The sequence below is a fragment of the Esox lucius genome, chromosome 12 (assembly GCF_011004845.1).
Source record: "Esox lucius isolate fEsoLuc1 chromosome 12, fEsoLuc1.pri, whole genome shotgun sequence".
In the NCBI taxonomy this organism is placed as follows: Eukaryota; Metazoa; Chordata; class Actinopteri; order Esociformes; family Esocidae; genus Esox; species Esox lucius.
This window is the reverse complement of record NC_047580.1, coordinates 7,936,283-7,950,598: the sequence shown is the minus strand read 5'-3', so window position 1 is coordinate 7,950,598 and position 14,316 is coordinate 7,936,283. Positions and strand designations below refer to the sequence as shown.

The following is a 14,316-nucleotide window of genomic DNA, read 5'->3' as shown; positions in this document are numbered from 1 at the left end:
TTCCTATCTTTAGAACAAACAATCCCATTTTTTGACCTCCTGTCCCATTTGTTTCTCAACATGTACTTTTCTCCAACTTCCAGTTCTTTTCTGATAATATCTCAAAGGCTGCAAAGCTTTCAAAGGTGACGCGTTCCTGTGGTGTTCTCTGGGTTGTAAAAAAAAAAATGTTTTTAATGAACTACTCAACTGTTCGCTTCACTACAGTGTTGAAGTGAGGAGGGTTTTGATGATAATGTTGTTTGACAGAGAGAGTGTCCTGGTAATGACACAGTAGAAGCCAGGCAACCTGATCTGATCCTGGTTCCATGGCAGCGAGTAGAATGGAACACAGCAGCCATGACTTATTTACTGTGCGTGTGTCTCCAGAGCGTCTCTGGTGCCCGAAAGCTGCCGCACCTCATCCCCAATCCAGAGGGAACGGCAGGCTGACCTCACTGTTGGGTGTCATCGGAATGGTAAACCACTGGAGTCCACTTTCTGCTTCTGGCGGTGTATTATTAGCTGGTTCATGTCAGTGTCTGTAACTTCCTATGTTTCGAAACTAATGCGGAATATGCTGAAACTGGGGTTGTTGTGAGGCGAACGGTGACACAACTCTGCTTCATAAATCTCCAGTTTAGCCCTGCCCAGTGGAGAGACACCTTGACTAACAGCAGAGTCTTGACCTCCATCGGGACCCAGAGAAGTTTAGTCTCTGTGTTGGTACGTCGGTTTATGACGAGTGAGATCTTTTCCTGGCAGCGAAGACACAGACGTGTGTAATGGAACAGCTAGAACCTGCCAGTCATATGCCTAGTTCCACTGTGGTGAGTTAAGTTAATTTCTGGTGTAAAACATGGCTGGGGAAATCATTTTGGTCAAATAATGCCACTTGATACTACTTCTAGTTCTTGCCATTTGAAGTGTGTTTGTATCCCAGCCATTTCAGTATTGCAAAGTTTGGTTTCTGTTGATGTTTTTTGTTGAATCGGCATGTTGAAAGTAATGTATCATTCGGACATCAGTTCAAAACTCACATACTCTCAAATGCCATTGCTTCTTGCCCAAATTCTCAAGTTCACAGTTGATTTCCTTTCTTCACGCCTGTATTTGTGATTTGCCTTCGCAACCAAGTGCGCACGTCCAATGGAAATTGTATCCGTGTCTTTTTCAGCATGGTTCCTGTAAATCACTCGACTCTTTTAAGTCTGACACTAGAACCAAGTCTCTCCTGGTTTGCAGATAAGACCAGGAGCTCTATCCCATTAGACCTGACCCCAGTATTTTCCACCCCGCGGCATCTCAGGCTCTCCCTGTGTTTGCGTAGGGCTATGGAGGTCTGTATCAATGAATAATGTGAAGTCGTGTCACTCTCTGGGGAGACACTGCCCAGTGTACACTGACCGCTTAGCCCATTCTGTGCTTGGACAACGTTTTGTACTATAGTGCTCCTAGTGCGCTGCAGTTGATCACGTGTTCTTATCCGTGTGTTGAAATAACGAAACGATTCGCTTACGTACAAAAGACTATCCACGTAACCTGGTTAAAGGCTCAAGCCGGAGCTACAGAACTCTCCCTTCACCTTAATGTATACTGCTGTTTCTGTTCAGTGGTTAATGTGCATGAAGTTATAGCCAGTTATTTGTATTTCAGGGCTGTGCCACTTTGGACGCTCCTATAGATTTCAGCTCCAGCCTGTGGCTTTGAAGTGCAAACGAGGCAGTTATCTGCTGTGCGGACTCTGAATTCGAAACCAGTCAAGGATATCAAGCCTTCCAGTACATGCATTGGGTTAAGTTGGTATGAGTTGTTTTGTGGTAGACACAACATCAGCAGGACTTTTCTCTAAAGCACTGAAGTCACTCTCCCAGATCCCTGTTATTTCTCGATCTTTCTGCCACAGCATTCTGGTGTTCCTGACCGCAATACAGAAAGAAAATTCTGGGCCCCTCTGGTGTGTGTTTGACAGGGGCGGTGTGTGGGGCTGGTCTTCCGAGTTGATGGGGCTCAAAGGTCCCCTCGGCTTCTGTCTGTTCTCCCACGTCGTTCTCTGGCGCCGCTATCGTTCTCTTACTTTGATGACATATTCCTGAGCAGTTCGTCTCCGTGTTTGCCTGTTGGATAATGAGGCAGCATGCTGCATTAACTTATGTAATGTTCGAAGAGGGGAGGGGGACTAGAGGAGCGATGAGCTCATGTTGCTGCACTGCAGCTCGCACACACGCAGACACACAGCTCCGATGCCGTGCGTACGTCCGTGCGCAAAACGCACACTCCCAGAACCTGGACGCGTGTGTGCTTAGCAAGTTGTCGAAACCTCTATCCGGAATTAGATAGCCATTTTCACTCCACTGCGGAATCTTCTTATCATATCCTAATCTGTATTTGAAAGATAAATAGCAATGAGTGTGAGGAAGGTGTGTGCACGCGTGTGTGCGCGCGTGTGTGCGCGCGCGTGTGTGCGCGCGCGTGTGTGCGTGCGTGTGTGCGTGCGTGCGTGCGTGTGTGTGTGCAGAAATACCTCCGTGTGTGTGGTTTTGTAAAAGAGACTGAGAGAGGGAGACAAACGGGGAAGAGGGATAATATAAAATACTTAGGCAGAGCTGAAAGAGCTGTCCAACCCGGAGATTGTACAGGGAAACAATAGGTCCATTACGCCAGGCCTCGGGTGATATCTGAAACATTACACGTTCTCTGGCCAAGATCTATCGGACCAGGCTGATATTGGATATCCTGCTGATTATGTATTTTCCCTGTTGATGTGGGAGGATTAGTTCATCTATTGGATCGTTATCACCACGCCACATTCATTCATATATTTGGTCGGGTGACATCCCAGGGACCGAGAAGTATCGTCCGCAGGGTTGTGTCTATTGATTGCAGCGTTCAGTCGTTTTTAATCACGACGCGCCCAAGTAATATACCGAAATACTTCATCATGCCTTGTGGTGTTTCGGGCACCCAAGCTGTTTAGGACAAACTGTTGACTTGCTTGGCTTCAAGCAGGCTTCTGTTTGGGCTCTGGGGATGGATCCCTACCTCTTTAAATTAGAACCTGCCTCTGTGATGAATTACAGTTTTGGGACTGTGGCATGTAAATAATCATTAAAACGTACTTCATCCTTCTAGCACTATCCGTGTGTACGGCCCGCCTTTTCCCTTGACTATTAAGGAGTTATTCCTTTGGTTTTTTCAGTTGCCGGGACAACCATCAGCAGTAGTTCCATCAGTGCTGGATGGTAGGTATGCACTCTTCATGTGCACTCTTCATGTGCACTCTTCATGTGCACACTTCATGTGCACTCTTCATGTGCACACTTCATGTGCACTCTTTCCCCAGATGCACTCTATTTTCCCAGATACACAACTGCTCTCTGTTTGCCGTGCCCTCCATCCTTTTTATTCTTCATTTGGAAGAGGTTTTCTCATTCATATGTTCCACAAGGCAGTTTTTTTAAAAGACCTTTGCTCATCTTTTTTAGGTTCATTTATATATATATTTTTTTGTAAATGCACTGCTTCTTTTAATCTCCTACCTTGCTGTTATTATAATTTGTTGTAATAATAATCCATGAATTGTTTCTCCACAACTTTGTGGTATCCAATTGTAGTTAGGGCTCTGTCTTGTTACAGCAACTCCCAACAAGCTCTGGAGAGTTGAAGATCACAGAAGGTCTTCATTCTAGGCTTCAGCGTCAAGCCATTTTCAATCAGATCAGTGTGTGTGAGGACACAATTACTGAACTGATAACCTCAGTTACCTTTTCAGTCACCCAACTCTCCTGATGGAGTCGCTGGAGTGTGATGAGTCAAGGAAATCCCTGCTGACCATTCCAGCACCCATCAAAATGCATCTATCACTGCTCAAACCTAGACTGAGGGGGACAACTTCACCTCACTACAGAGAGCCTTGGACTGCATTGCCACTTGGAATTTCCTTGTATTTAATCATCATGTAAAGACTGAGCATTCCACAGTGAAATGGTTGTGTTATGGATCTCTCTTTTATGTTACTCACATATAATTGACTCCTAATCATTGCTTTCTGTCATTAAAACTTCAATGACGAAATGTATTCAGTGGGACCCACTGCCAAAAACTTTAGTCTGAAAATGTAATTGTCTCTGGAGCATTCAGTAACTTGTCGGTCTACTCTCTTGCCATTGAACTTCGAGATCAAACCCTTTCTCTCTTTACATTTTCTGTCAGCTTCACACTCTTCCCAAAATGAGAGAGAACAGTATTCCCCCTATAATTCCTGCTTCTCCCTGGGTATACAATATCTTTTCTCAGTCATCTTTCTCACCCACATTCTCCCTCATTTAGAGCAGTGTCTCTCTGTACTCCCTCAAGGGTTGGCTGACTGACTGGCTGACTGGTGAAAATTGAATGGCAGTGTTTTTGAATACTGACTTGCTGTCCACTGGCACCATCTGTTGGTAAGAACCTTTTACAACAGTGGTCTCTCTTCTCTGCTGAAAATGTTCCCAGACCAAGTCCTCTTCATGTATCAGTAGTCCACTTTCAACAGTGTTGGTTCTAGTTTTTGTTGTAAGTGATGGTAAGACCAACATTCCTCTCTCCCTCCCTCCCCCCCTCCCCCCCCCCCCTCTCTCTCCCCCCCCCCTCTCTCTCTCTCTCCCCCCCTCTCTCTCTCCCCCCATGCCCCCTCCACCCACCCCTCCCCCCCCCCCCCTCTCTCCCCCTCTCTCTCTCTCCCTCTCTCTCTCTCTCTCTCTCTCTCTCTCTCTCCCTCTCTCACTCTCTCTCTCTCTCTCCCCCTCTCTCTCTCTCTCTCCCTCCCTCTCGCTTTAATGCTTTCCCTGCAGACTGCTCTAACGATACGACCAGCACTCCAAGGACAGTGATCTATCCAAGGACAGCGACCTGAGAAATGTCTTTACCCAAACAAACAATATGGGCATTTTCCGCTGTGAAGCAATCAGAGACGAGTGGATGTGGGGAGACATTAGTTACCCTTGAGTGTTTTCCCTGAGAGTGGATTATTTAGCTCTCTCAACTCCCTCTGCCTCCCTCCTTCTCTCTAACACGCTTTCAAGTCTTGTCTTTCTCCCTGGCCTCCATCCAGCGGTTTCTCCATCAGATTCTCAACAGAGATTTATAGGTAGCATTTACTTAACTATTGTTCAGAGTTAATAGAGGTTGCCTGCTGGGAGCCGAGGCAAATACAGCAGCCATATGCGAGTGCCTGCGTGCTGGATGAAATACGACCCGAATATGATTGGGTAGACCCAGGTCATTGCTGAGTCCTGATTGACACAGATGGGTTTAGTAGCGCCATTTCATTTATTCATGCTCAGTCATCTCTCACGGACAAATATGGGTAAAATCGATCCAGCCAACACGTTTATGTTAGATTTGGTTCTGGAAGTCTGAGATTAATTGTTACAGATACATCTGAAACAGAAAAAATGATAGTTTGCAATAGGGACGTCCTGTGGTAACAGTGGTAACCAGAAGCAGCCTTCCTCGGAGAGACGTTTCCTAGTGTTCCATCAGCCTGTCAGACAGAGTTGTGGTCGCTGGCACAGTGTCGAGCCAGAGAATGTGGGAGCTGGGGTGGTGAGACCTGGACAGGACAGAAGGCCTGACGGAAAGACAGTGAGGTTAACGTTTCCTGGAAGCTGGATGATTCTGACAGCTCTTTCCGCTTGTGATGTCCACGGTTTCCTTTTCAGATGGTGCAGTGCCAACCCGTTTCTTTCCCTTTCACAAAACCACGGAGGTGTTTTTAAATCAAACCCGTTAAAACCCAGCACTTATTATCGGCCGCTGAGGATTGTCAGACAGTGTTTTGTTCTGATTTGATCAGTGTAGGTTATGCAGTAATACTGTCTTATTTTCAGAGTGGTCTCTGCAAGCTCAGATTCCTCCCCAAGTGGGACATAGCGAGACAGGCAGACCGAGAGTGAGACAGGCAAACCGAAAGAGAGGCCGGCAGACCGAGAGTGAGGGAGAGACAGGCAGACCGGGAGAGAGACAGGAGGTAGTGGCCTTGCAAGTGCATCAACACATTGACTCTGGACACACATTCTGTCTGAACCCCGGAATCAACACGGCAGCTAAATAAATGCATCTGAAAGAGAGCGAGAGATGGATAGTACATGAAGCATGAAGGAACAGCTGAGTTTTTGAGAGAGATGGCAGCAGAGAGAGAAGGGGGACAGAGGGGGACTTGAGAGGGGGGAGAGTGGAAAGAGAGTGGGGAAATGGAGAGCAAGAGGGGCAGTTTGAGTGAAAGGGAGAGGGAAGAGGGTACGATCGACCGAGGGAAGCGAGCGAGCGAGAGAGAGAGAGGGGTTGCCAAGAGAGGGGGAGGTAGTGTCGGGTGGCGAGTGCCGGGAGAACCTCCCCCTTTTCATTGACGTTCAGGGGAATGTGCTGATGACTAGAGAGTAAATCTGTGAGATGGAGGTTCCTCTCTGGCGCTCCATGTCTTCCAACCACAGGCAGCGTTCAGCACTTCTTTATCCCAGCAACTCACCTCATCCTCCTGCTTGGATAGCAGCCTGTTGACAGACCTCAGTGCTACGGAGATCAACATGCCATAGCATGTGGGCTCTCTGATATCTTTCTGCTTTCTCTCCCTGTCTCTATCTCGCTACTTGACACAGAGGACTCATCTATACGAAGGCTCAGGTGGGTGGGTTTACGTGTGCCTTGTTTGCCCTCCTGGCGGAGTGTGTCAGGTGGCTGGTCGAGGAAGCGGCGACCAGGCCCCAGCAGCGTGGTGTGTGAGGGGTGTTGTTGACGTGCGCCGGCTCGTGCTGTCTGTGGCAGGCTGGCGGTCGGACAAACAGATGGGGGCTCCGGCGTTGCAGCTGTCCGCAGAGGCCATGTCAGCGGACAGAACGGTGCGGCAGAGCGCTGGCTCCGTTCATCGTCTCTGATGTCATGGTCACACGGGATGCATGTCCCGTGGCGGAGGAGGACGGCGGTGGGCGGAGACATGAGTGCTCAGATGCATGTGCTCATCTGGGGGTGCGCGTACATTTGTTCAACGTTGTGATGGTGTTGTTGTCATGGACAGCGGTGGTCTGCGAGGATTTCTTAGGCCCTGTAGATTCAAGCTGTGGCTTTACTGTCCTATCTTGGTTCTACTGTTCTTTCTATGTTGGGTCTTCCGTTCTGAGTTGGTTCTTCCGTTCAATCTATGTTTTGGGGCTATTCTATGTAGGTTGTTCTGTTAAATGTTGGTTTTTCAATTCGGTCCTGTCTATTCTGTCTATCTTGGTTCTTCCATTCTATCTATTTGTATTGTATCTGTATTTTTCTTATTCTTTGTAGAGCACATTGAATTGCTTTTATGTATAAATTGTGCTGTATAAATAAACTTGCTTGCTTGCTTGCCATCTACGCCAGCTCTTCCATTCTGTCCTGTCTATGTATGTTGTTCTATTCTGCCAATAACGCTTCTTCCATTTTGTCCTGTCTTTTTTGGTTCTTCCATTCTGTCTTGTCTACAGTTCTTCCATTCTGTCCACTCTATGTTGGTCATTCCATTCTGTGTATGCTGGTTCTTCCATTCTGTGTATGTGTGTTCTTCCACTTTGTCCTTTCTATGTTGGTTCTTCCATTGTGTTCTGTCAATGCTGGACCAAAGCAGCCCTGCCTTTCCCCATCCAGCCAAGATCTCCCCTCTGACTCACAGCAGAGCTCCTGGGTGATTCATCCTGCTCAGGACCCAAAAGATGTAAAGATGCTAAACAACCTATTAGCATCTTTACAATTGAACCTACAGTGGACAGGACAGGACTCTCTTCCGACTGCCCATTGATTTCTCCCCAAGGGTTCCTGCAGTTGCATGCAAGGCTTTGCTGGTTGTAAAAGACCCCTGCCTGCTTTCCCCACATTTGCTCAGAACTGCAGAGCAAATGTGGGGACGGCCTGCTTAGTGGGATCATTAGAGCAAATGAAAGGCAACAAGCGGCGAGGGGTCTCTCTTTCATCAGTCATGTGGCGGAGCAGAGGTTGGGAAAAGCTACAGAGATTAAATGAATGCATGGTTCATTTCCATGCTGCTTTATGTTGTTAGGCAGGCATTTTCATCTATTCCTCTGTCATTCTCACCGTTCTATGTTCTTCTTCCTCTTTTTCCTTTCAATACATTGTTTGTTGTTTTGTTGTCTTCGCGGGGGTGGGGGGGGTTGGATTTTACTGACACTCAGAATACCCCGCATGATCATTAGTGAGTATTTAAATAATAAATCCCTTTTTTTGTCCACATTCCATGCACTGGAATTATTCAAAATGGTGTTGAATTTTTGCAACCAGGAAATTCCAAAAATGTCTCCTTGTTTGCACTTGACAGCCATTGGAGGAGATGACCACATCTCTTAGTGATGTCAGTGGAAGAGCGGGATCCAGTTTTCCCTTTGAGAACAGAAGTTGGTCCGGTTCCTGTTGACCAATTGAAAATCTGCAGTTCAGTCTGCGATTTTTGTATTGGCTGAAAATAAAATGCAAAACATTTGTGAAACAGTCATTCCACTGAGAATGTCAACGTGTTGTGGCCTTCTTCTGAAATGACAACGGAAAATTGCTACATTTTTTAAAAGAGTGTCAAAACACTGTTCTGTGTTCAGCGTAGCGTGTCTGGCATCATTTGTGCAGCATCGGCGTGTTCAGCGTTGTGTCAAGGTAAAGGGAGCGGTCTCTACAGAATGTTATTTACATCAGGAGTAACCCTTTGCCGAAAACAACTTAACCCTGTGCTGCTCCAATCGATGCAGACGTACCTACCCTCCAGAGCGAGGGGGCTGATAAAGTGCTCTTTACACGCTCACATTGGCTCTCCTGTTCAGCCGGGCTTAGTGCTCTGGGGTCCCGCTGTATGGCTGTAGTGTATGAGATTGGAAAGGATAGGGGCATTTCCTGGCTGCATAGCTGTTCCTGTGAGGTTTCTGTGTTCTAGTTTTTCCTCTGCTTTGGCTTCGGCTAACATTTCCATGGAAAGGGAAAACTGAGGGTTTTTTTTTGTAGATTGGGGAATCATAAGATGCAAAGGGAGATTAATATGTATGAATAGAGATCTTCCTATCTAAAGCGATATTCAAGCCAAATCCCTTTTAGGTTAGACTGCCTCCGCCTAAATCTGTTCAGCCCATCCCCTGTTTTAAAACGCTCATGAAAACGAACACAACAAGAGTTTGACAAGGACAGGGCATTTAAGGGAAAGCGTCATGAAGACAGTGATATCTGACTTCACAGTAGGTGCAGGGGTTGCTCAGCGTTACGAAAAACTAACTCCACCGTCACAGTGTTCTTTGTCTTCACACACAGATTAGATTGGGAATTTTCCCATACCATTTTGTGTGGTATCAAAGTAGGAGTTGCCTTTAAAAAAGTCCACTTAGGTCTTCTTGAGTGACACCGCTGCTTTGGAGTAAAGTCACAGGATTAGAATGACTGTTCGCTGTATATTTGATAACCATAATCACTTAGTTTCAAACTAACTTTTGTACCATTTGAATCATTTAGATCAGCGGTTCTTCAGTTCCAGTAGCACCAACAGAATGTTGCTCTGCTCTGAGTAACCCTGAAGTACCCCCTCATGTTAATTTCACTAGTAAGCCTATGGTGTTCTAGTACCCCTGGTTGGGAACCACTGATTTAGATGACGCTTTGATCCTAAGTAACATACAGTACATTATGTATTGCACACATTGGGTACCTTTAGAAGTTGAAGATGTGTATGTTGTCTCAGGAGGTTTGGGTGAAGGTCCCCTGTTCTTGTGGATGTCTCTCACCCTGTGACGCCTCCGTGGCGTCGGGGCAGAGCTCACGCCGTGCTTATGATTCAATCTCTCTCAATTCAGGTGATTCTTTTTTGGAGCTGAACAGAGTGACACAGGAGGGAAATCCATCCCTCTCTCCCCACCCCCCCAAGGATCCCTCAGCTACTTCAGGTGACTGACAGCGCTGTTTCTCCTGAAAGGGGTCATTAAGAGTGCGCTCGCGGCACACTGCCCTTGGAATGACCAAAGTGTTATTTTCAGATTAACCTGCAGGCTGGGGGAGCGGGTGGGGGGGTTCTAATGAGTAATTCAGGGCCTATGGGTCGATAGACCCTGTAGCCCACCGAGACTAGGAATGTGCATTTAGTCAATAAAGCAGTAAGCCTTATATATCATACTGCTCAGGGTAAGGCCGAGACAGCGGATGGATCGACTCTGGTTCTAATCCATTTCTCTATAATGACTGTAATCCTTTCCCCTCATTGTGCAGGACCTAATTGGGCTGTTGAATCTTACGTACCCAGTGCCTTTTCTTGCTCCATTCTGAACCAAGGGATTCCATTGACTTTCAAAAGGATGTTGGATGAGGTCCAGAAGATAAAAAGTTAGCCTGAAAGTGTGTCCATGTCAGGTCGTTTGTCGTGGAACATGGTGAATTAATCCTACATAACAGCATCCCTCCCATAGTGAGGACCTGGCACTATTTCAGACTGAATGGATCAAAAGCATTGAGTTGGCCAAAAGACAATATTTGTTTCTGTATCATTTTTTCATGGGACAGTTTCACCTTCTGCCCAATGCATGGGTCATGACATGGGGTTCAAACACTTAAAAATGTCTCAGTTCACAATATAAAAACAGACCTGTGCTTCCTTACTGCCAGCTTGGGAGTTTTTTTTTGTGTGTGTGAACATAGAAAGACAGTGGATGTGCTGACTTGCACTCTTCCAGAACCTGCTGGAAATGAAGTCTGAATGGAATGTGCCTACTCAGGATGTCTGGTTCCACTGGAATGTGTCGACATGAACCCATTTCTCAACACACTCGTGACCATCAGAAAAGTCGGCTTATTCTTACAGAGCAAAATTGCATTTAGTGAAAACCAAGATAAAGACGGCATGAAAGGTATGAATCTTAGTTTCTTAGTTGTTTTCGTTTTAGTTTCGCTCAGTGACCTAGCCTGTGCTTTTTGTTAGCTAGAAAAAAACAAGACTAGAATAGGTATTTCAGCCAAGGCCAGAGACAAAAGTCATGAATAATTTATCTCCTAATTTACCCTTCATTGTTGAGATGCTTTCAAGCAAACTTTTCAATTAATATTTAAATACTAATGACCCAGATCCCGTTGCAGTTGGGAAAAAACTCTGATGTCCCAAGTTAGCGTTACCAGTAAGCGGATAGGCCTACACTGAGAGTTTTCAGGCGTACATTCGGTAATAGGGATGTTGTTTTCCTCTCAGTTTTGCAGAGTTTTGGAAAAGAGAGAAGACTTGAAAGTGGCCAGGATTTCCTTTAGTTAACAAATGTTTGTGGGCCTGACGCTGCATTTTCCCCAAGCACCAAAACACAGCTTTTAGTGGTGAAACTACTAGGCAGCCTGTCCAAAACCTCAGTTAGTCTATAGTTTAAATTCACTCAGATAGTTCTTGTTATTATGGAAACACGTTTTAGGATCCCTACTCCTAGATTAAAACCAGAACACCTCTGTGGTTTTAGCATTGTATGAGCCTCTTTTAACAGCTAGGTGTCTGATACAGACCTACCTTTTTTTCTCAAGACATATCAACACACACTAAGATAATTTTCATGTAAAAGGAATAGTATTTGACTAGAAAACCCACAGTCTAGGTTGTGACCTGCTGACTTGGGTCTGGGAGCTCTGTGGGACTATGTACATTGGCCAAGCATGTTTAGTGAAAATGTATACACTTCAAAATATTTAAGTGAACACATAAATCGCACACAGGGTCTCGATGAACAAAATATATTGAAGATCAAAATCTTTACTGTACATTGTGTAATTTGTTGAGAACAAAATGACTTAACAACGGTTAATGGAAACCAAAATCACCAACCAATTGAGGGCTGGATTCAAACTCACACTGAAAATCCAATTAAACAATTGAAATCACAGGTTGTTCCAACTCTTAATGTGAACTGTAGTGTGTATGTCGCCAATGTGTCTGTATGCACTCCCAGTAACGTCTGGTCATGCTTCTGATGAGACGGCGGATGGAGTCCTGCTGTCTCCTCCCAATTGAGGTGTTTCCTAGCTAATGCATTTTAAGTTGCACAGTGCTCGGCTGTGAGCACAGGTCCCACTCGAGGACATTGGGCCCTCATGCCACCCTCATGGAGTCTGTTTCTGACAGTTTGGTCAGAAACATGCACACCAGTTGCTCGCTGGAGGTCATTTTGTAGGGCACTGGCAGTGCTCCTCCTGTCCCTCCACGCACAAAGGAGCAGTTACCGGTCCTGCTGCTGGGTTGATGCCCTTCCACGGCCCTGTCCAGTTCTCCTCGTGTAACAGCCCGTCTCCTGGTATCTCCTCCCTGCTCTTGAGTCTGGGAGACACAGCAAACCTACTTGTGACAACACATATGGATGTGCCATTCTGGAGGAGCTGGACTACCTGTGCAACCTGAATGGGCTGCAGGTACTGCCTCATCCTACCAGTATCCTACCACAAGCACACTAGGAAAACTCAAAAGATGATTCAGTCAGGAAGGATAGGGCGAGAGCAATTGTCTGTGGCCACCACCTGCAAAACCATTCCTTTTTTGGGGGTTGTCTTGCTGTTGCCTCTTCAGTGCACCTGTTGCACCAAAACACAATTGCTTATGCTTCCTAAATGGACAGATTGATATCCCAGAAAGTTTATTGACTTGGTGTTATATTGTGATAATAAATTTTTTAGAGTGGTGTATAAGGGCTTCACGATGTTCCAGAAAAGTCTTTACATTTTATTTTTTTCTAATAACAATTGAATTACTCTAATAAGCGTAAATATTTTGGCCTGGGTATTTTAATATTCTGAAATACAGTACACTGTTAAAAGCAAGACCATTCCTTTTTCATAAGCTTGGATCTACCGTACTTTATTAATCACTCTGATAGTTCATGGTGTTTCATCCATTAATCCACATTAATTTCCTCTTGTCAAGTCCACAGCTTAACTCTCCGTCTGCAGGAGATCTCTTTAGGTGATGTCACTCAGTGCTAATCACCTTTTCAGTTATTATCTCGAATAGCCCACGGCTGCAGTCCCACAGCTGGCCTTAATCATTTATTACAGAGCACTTTCCTAAAACAACTTTATCTAAAATGAATTATTGTTCTTCTGTCTACAGCCAAATGAGAAGGTTGTTAATGTGAAAAAGATGTCTTCTCCAAGGTTTTTTTTTCCCTGGAAAGAGCACCAACTAGGAGAGAAATGAGAAAGTTTTTCGGAATACTGCTCTATGACTCAGCCTTTGTCAGCTGCTTTGTGAGAAGCATTTTAGGGTTTCATTTGGACACCAATTTACTGTTGCTGTAGCAGCTTGTCTTCCTGGGGAAGATGTGGGGTCCACATCAAACACCAACCATGACGTAGAACAGTAATGGAATCGAGCAGCTCAAGGGCTGAGCTGCTCACAGAGCTTCTCAAAGAAATACATTGAAAATATAAGTCCACAGTGAGTTCCTTTCTTAAAGAAAACAGTGTCATTTAAACTGTGTGCTGCCGGTCTTTGACACAGTTTGACACATCATGTAGCCTGTACACAGGGCAGGCCTTGTTTTTCTAAGTCTGTATTTTCACCCTAATCAAAGATGGAAAATGTGCATTGCGGCAGGCAGCGCGAGAAGGGCTCGCTTTATGCCCCGTGCCAACACAAACAATGGGCAGCGCCAGTGCAGACTGTCGGGCAGGGAGGTGCCCCTCCGGGCCTCAATAGACCCAGTGTCTCTGGCCGGGGGGGCCGGGATGCCACAGCGACATGACGGACACCGCCAGGCCAGGGTAGGGTGGGGTAGCACGCGCTGGATCTAGCAGACCTCCAGCAGAAGCCCGGGGCTTAAGAAGAATACGGAGAGCAGGGGAGAAAGAGCACAGCACCGAGGGCACGTCTGGTCTGGAGAAGTGGCTGTCTGGCTGCCATCGGGGGTGGTCGGTGAGTGAAGGGCGGGGGGGGGCTTGGTTTAAGAAGACAGAGAGAGGGGAATAGGGGGAACCAGGCTCGTTGTTAGGGTAATTCTCATTCTTTTTCCCTCCCCCTCGTTCTCCCAAACCCCTTGTAATGCTTTTTCAAGTGATGGAACTGACCAAGCCTAGCGCAGAGTCAGTCTCCTTATTGCAAGGTTTTTATTGGCAGAAGGAATTGTAGTAAAAGTGTATTAAACCACCAACTGATCGTGAGCCGCACTTCGCTATAATCAACTGCATCACATTCCTTTGCCTTTGAAGTGAACAGTTGATTGCATTGTAGTCAGGTGTGCTTGTCAGTAGCCACAGTTCAAATGATATCAAGAGCTTTTCCCTCACAGCTTAAGTTTGGAGGGCGGATATCAGATTTCAAACTATTTTTGGAACCGT

General features: G+C 45.9%; 1 protein-coding gene across 8 annotated transcripts in view; it reads left to right on the top strand.

Annotated features, from left to right (window-relative positions):
• Positions 1–14,316, top strand: part of LOC105029144 (IQ motif and SEC7 domain-containing protein 1) — a 174,811-nt gene that overhangs the window by 112,193 nt on the left and 48,302 nt on the right. Inside the window, exon 1 of one of the 8 annotated variants that reach the window (XM_010902343.4) lies at positions 13,876–13,894. The exons of the other annotated variants lie outside the window; for them this stretch is intronic. The gene's annotated coding sequence lies outside the window, so the exon portion shown is untranslated. Of the gene's footprint in view, positions 1–13,875; positions 13,895–14,316 lie in introns of those variants that run through there. 8 annotated transcript variants of the gene reach the window in all.